Genomic DNA, 5,984 nt, shown 5'->3' on the forward strand with positions numbered 1-5,984 from the left:
GACATACTTAGATTAACAATTATGGGGTAATTACTTAAGTCAGAGCTAGCCAGTTAGAAACAAGCAAGGCCAACAGATTCATAATTAATATAGCCTCCTGTGTGTTTATTTGGGGACTACAAAGCGGCAGAGCCCAGGCGACTGGCGGGTGATAAACCAAAGCAGCTAGCAAGGAAAAGCTTCCCTTAACACTTTCATCATGAGACAGGGTTAAGAGCTAATAACTAATTGCTTTGCTTCTCTGATCTTCAGCTTGAACCCAAATATTAGTCTCTGGGCTTATATTTTTCATGTTACAATTATATGAGACTCTTCATTCTTATTTGAAACCATGAGAAAAAAAGGAACATAAAAATATTTCTCATGGGCTGTTACCATACCCGGGACTTTTACAAACATTTAAACCATTGACATGGAATCTTGCAACTAACAATTGTTCTTCTTAATTTTTTTTAAATTTATTAATTTATTTCAAATATGTTTTGCCTGCATGTATGTACGTGCACCACATGCATGCTTGGTGCCTTCAGAAGTGAGATGAAGCAATCAGATTCATTGGACCTAGATCACTGTGAACCACTGTGTTGGTGATGGGAATCAAACCTGGGTCCTGTGCAAGAGTAACATGTGCTTTTAATTATTGAGTCATTGCTCCATCTTAAAGAGCCATCCCTTATGCTCTTCCTGTTTCAGCCAAGATTTTAATCTACAGGGATAGAGATGTCCACATTCTGCTTTTGCATTCTGTTTACTTGGGAAGACATTGGTTTGGAGAGATGAGATCACATAACTGAGTAATGGCAGTATTAGGATCTGAACCCAGGCTGCCTAACTCTTATTTTCTTGCCTAAATGCTCTCATTGAGCAGTTATAGGAAGGCTCATGTCACAGACAAAAGCTCATAACACTTCCACCTGTTTTCTTATCATGAAAAGGGGGACTTATATGAAAGAGGAAGGAGTGATAGACATAGCTCATGCCAGACACTTTGCAGAGGACCCTCCTTCTGGAAGATGGAATATTGATAACAATAGTGGTCTGTGACCTAGGTAGTGTCAAAACAGGGTGAGGAGAAAAATAGGGACACTCAGCCGAGAAGAAGCCACTTCAAATCTACATGCAGGTACTCACTTCAAGATTTTAAGATGTTGCTCCATATGTAGTTTTTTGGCAAGAAAATACTGTAATTACAAAGAGCCCTTCTTTGTCCGTATGTGAAACTGGAGATTTAGTTAGGATTTTAACATTTTGAGTTTAGTTTGAGCCACAGTATGGATATCTCTTATTTTTATTTCAAAATTTTACTTTGTTTGCAAAACTATCTTTTTCTTGGAGTGATGGATTACCCCTTCCCTCCAAAAGCAACCCCCTTTCCTCCAAAGTAAAACCAAAACTTTTTTTGGTGGTACTGAAACTGAGCCAACGTCCTCATAACTCTGGCAGGTGCTCTATTGCTAAGCTACAGCCCCAGATCACTCTACATTCTATTTATTTATTATCTATCTATCTATCTATCTATCTATCTATCTATCTATCTATCACTTATTTCATTGATGGACAGACAGTTGAATGATTTACACTTTCTTGGCTCTTATGAATAATGTGGCTATAAAATTCATGCACAAGTTTTTGTGTGAACACCTGGTCTTGGTGTTATGGAACTGCACAGTTTTATAAATCATGCTTAAGTGCCTACAGATACATCTGTACATTTGGAATTGTCTAGAATTGTTGCTGTAGGTTTCTCTCCAGCCTGTTCTGCTGCTGCTTCTGCCGCAAATAAGCACACAGACACTATATTAGTTACAACACTGTTGGCTGATGACTAGGGCTTCTTATTGGCTAGCTCTGTCTTAATTATTAACCCATTTTATCAATATATGCATTGCTACGAGGGAATGTTTAATGTGTTTCTAACAATCTCAAGAGGTGCTTTGTCTTAATTCCATGGTCTTGGCAGCTCGGTGTCAGGGTTCAGGTGTAAAGTACAAGTCTGATGGGGATGTCTTCTATCCATATGTTTCTTTTATTGGTTGATGAATAAAACACTGTGACCAATAGGGCAGCAATATAGGTGGGTCTAGGAGATGAGGAAGATTCTGGGAAAGGTAGGCAGAGTGAGCCCACCTGATGCCAGAGGAGTAACACCATGCCTGGCATTACACTTCCCCTTGCTCAGCAGAGGTGTGCAACTGCTCTATGCTTGTGCCTCCTAACTATGATAGGCTGGTAGGTGTGGGGGAGGCCTGAGAGGAAAGCTTATAGGGGGTGTTCATACGTAGGAATAAATGGACTTCAGTTTATACCACTGGCCTCTACCTCGGAATTCATCACAGTTTCCCCAAGGTGGAGGTGTGGTCTGCATGATTAGGAAGTGGTTGTCTCAGAATTAATGGTTGAAAGGACATCCTAAGCTCAGATGGATCAGAGTCTTATTTTAACTGGCCGAGGTAATGTTGGCTTCAGATTCAGACACGTGCATCTTTTGAGTTGTGTCATCTGTCTTCAACCAAGTGAAAAGCAGAATGCGGCTCAGAGCAGAACCATTCATAAGCAATTACATGTGGGAGGTGCGCATGTCCCTGTGCGGTGTGCTGAGATGGAGTTAATACCTGCGCAATCTAGACATCTTGGCAGTGATTGGGTAATTAAACACTTTTTGAAACTTTTAGTTTTACTCTCTCTCTCTCCTCCTTTCATGTCTGTCTGTCTGCCTGTCTGTCTGTCTGTCTCTCCCTCCCTCTCGTGTGTGTGTGTGTGTGTGTGTGTGTGTGTGTGTGTGTGTGTGTGTGTCTTCATAGTCTTAGCTGTCCTGGAACTTGGTATCTAGACCAGGCTAACTTCAAACTCACAGAGATCTGCCTCCAAAATACTGGGATTAAAGGTATGTGTCATTATGCCCAACTTTTTACCTTTTTAAAAAAACTTAATATTTTATTGGCCTTTTAGAAAAGTTACAAGAAAATTATACAGTTCCCATAAACCTTGGTCTTTATGACTGAACAAGAGTGTATGTTGTAGAGTTCCCTCATATTTTTCAAATGTTAAACATAGATGGATCTTTTAAAATTGGATAGTGCTTATTTATATTGTAGTATTGGCTGTTAAAGCAAATAACAATGAAATGATCAAGAACATGTCTAGTTGCATTTACATGAACAATATACACATATTGAAAACTTAGACACATATTTTGGTTATATATAAAACGGGAGTGTTACATACCTCATTTGACATGGTGATTTTATCAAAGTTTTAATTCTTTAAGAAAAAAGATTTATTTTGTTTATTTCTGTACATGTACATATGTATATACAGGTGCCTACATGTGCCCGTAGAGGCTGGAAGAGGGCTTCAGAAGCCTCAGAGCTCAAGTTAGAGATGGTTGTGAACAATTCATCTTGGGTACTTAGAACTGAACTCTGGTTCACTAAAGGAACAGAAAGTGCATTTTATCACTGACCCATCTTTTCAGCCTCTTTCATTATTTTCTTAATTAGTAGATGCCTTATTTCTTTTTTACTTTCACTAGTTACAAAAACTGGTAAAGAGAAAAAAAAACTGTTCACAGTTTTGACCCTATGGGTAATGAAATGAAAAAAAAAATCGTACCACATTAGTCTGTGAAAACAGTAACTTTAAAGGGAATTTAGGGAAATCAGAGTGGAAACCTACATTTTTTTGTTTATGTTTCACAGTCCATAAGTCACTTGGGAAAGACAGGGTAAATGAAATATTTCCAGATGTCTGGACACATCAACTGAAGAACTGAGTAGATAGTCAATCATCCTGTGTGTCTTACTTAGGGTTTCTATTGCTGTGAAGAGACACCATGACCACAGAAACTCTTATAAAAAGAAAAACATTTAATTGGGGTGGCTTATATTTTCAGAGGGGAGATGGTGGCATGTCAGCAGACATGGTGCTGGCTACATCTTGATATGCAGGCAACAGCAAGTGGACTGAGACACTGAGAGTAGCTTGAACATAGGAGACCTAAAAGCCCACACCTAGAGTGATACAATCCCTCCAACAAGACCTAGCTTGAACATAGGAGACCTAAAAGCCCACACCTAGAGTGATACAATTCCTGCCACAAGACCTACTCTACAAGATCACACCTCCTAATAATGCATTCCTTTTGGGGGCCATTTTCTTTCAAACCACCACACTGTGGTAATAGGAGAGCTTTTGATTTTCAGGTTGGACGAATTAACTATTTGTGGGGGCTGTGTGGTCAAGAGAAGGTAGTACTGGATTTGAGGAGGCAGTGACTAGTCTTAGTGTATTCTCCTGACCTTATCTCTTCTAGGCCCCTTTTTATGACACTCTAGGAACGTGGGAGTTGGTATGAATCTATATATTCTCCTGTAGTGCCAGAGAAAGCATACTGCCCCTTTATTTGTCAAGGATCCATGGCTAGAGTCAGAGAGAAGCCTGGTTTCTCTTCTAGGCTTGGGCAGTGACTAAACCCAGAACACTATCCATCTGTTCTTCTTGGGGGGTTCAGGTGGGGCTTTTTGGGCACACCAATCTGACAGAGCTGCAGAGGTGGGCTTGGCATTGCAGCACCCCAAATGGGAGAGGTTAATTATTGAGTTTAGAGAACCAAAGAAGGAACAATATCTCCTCACTTCCCTTCAGCTGAAGGAGGTAGTTTATTCTAGGCTCAGCACATGCAGTAGAACCAGCTAAGAAGGCTGGCCTGCCCTACTGACTGTCATTTTGTTGTTTGGCATAGTACAAATAGTCTGATGTTTGTAGGCTAAGGAATAAACTACCAAAGGAAAGAACAGTCTAGTTAAAATATAGGAGGTTAACATGTCATCCTAGTTTTAGCTCATATTTCTCATCTCATCAGTCTCCTAGACAAGGTGGGAGGCTGTGTGCTTGTTGTGAAAATACAGCTTAGATCTATATCCTCATTATTTTCTTTTAACTAGCTCCTAACCCCATATCAAGTCTGATGTAGAAATCATGAAGCTGTCTGTGCAGGGAACATATAACCATCTTTCACAGCCTGAGGAGAACTTGTAAAGAAGCGGAGAGAACTCCCAAGGAGAACTAAGTACAGAAAAAAGGAAATCCTAGAACTCAAAAAGTATAATTTTTGAAATCATCAAGATGCCAGTCCATCTGTTAAAAAACAGGACCAGAGAGCAACTCTGAGTAATAGAACTCAAATACCACAAATAGAAAACTGAATGATTGGAATCTATGACAATATGCAAATTGCAGTGAGCCAGAAGTTTAAAAACAAAATAAAACAAAACAAAAAGGAACAGATGGAAGAAAAGTAATTGCTTAGCATATATTAGAAGGAAGGTTCCCTAACCAAGTTCTTAGGGTGAATAAATCCACCCATTTCCCGGGTAGACTTAATGAAAAAACAAAACAATCCCACTTAAAAATATCCTGGCAAAATTCCTGAATTGTAAGGACAAATGAAGATAGGCTAGAAATGTGTTGTGGTTTGAATTTAAAATGCACCTCCTAGGCTCATGAGTCCCAGCTGGTCCTCAGCTGGTGGTGGAACCGTCAGGAGGTGGAGTCTTGCTGGAAGAAATAGGTTGAGTCAGGGCTTGTAGCTCTATATGGCTGCCCCACTTCGAGCTCACTTTCTTGTCTCCTGACTGTGTATGCATGTGACCAGTTAGCTTTCTGCTTCTGCATACTGTGCCTTCCCAAACTGTGATGGGGTGACCCCAAAATAAGCCTGCACTCCCCAAGTTGCTCCTGGTCAGGAATTTTGTCACAGCAACGAGAAAAAGAACTAATACCAGTTCTGAAGGAAATGAGTAGGCTCTATAGAAAAGAAAGAAAATCTGACTAGCACTCTTAGTTTGCTAAAGGACATGAATCAGGATTTAGGAATCCCATACCTGCCAGAGAAAAAGAAAGACTCTCTAAGTGTCCACATTCATCACTGTGTCAGAAGAAAACTGTTGGTGAAATCTTATAAATGTGGCATCTAATGAGGAAAA

This window comes from Mesocricetus auratus, unplaced genomic scaffold (assembly GCF_017639785.1).
Source record: "Mesocricetus auratus isolate SY011 unplaced genomic scaffold, BCM_Maur_2.0 Super-Scaffold_100013, whole genome shotgun sequence".
Classification (NCBI taxonomy): Eukaryota; Metazoa; Chordata; class Mammalia; order Rodentia; family Cricetidae; genus Mesocricetus; species Mesocricetus auratus.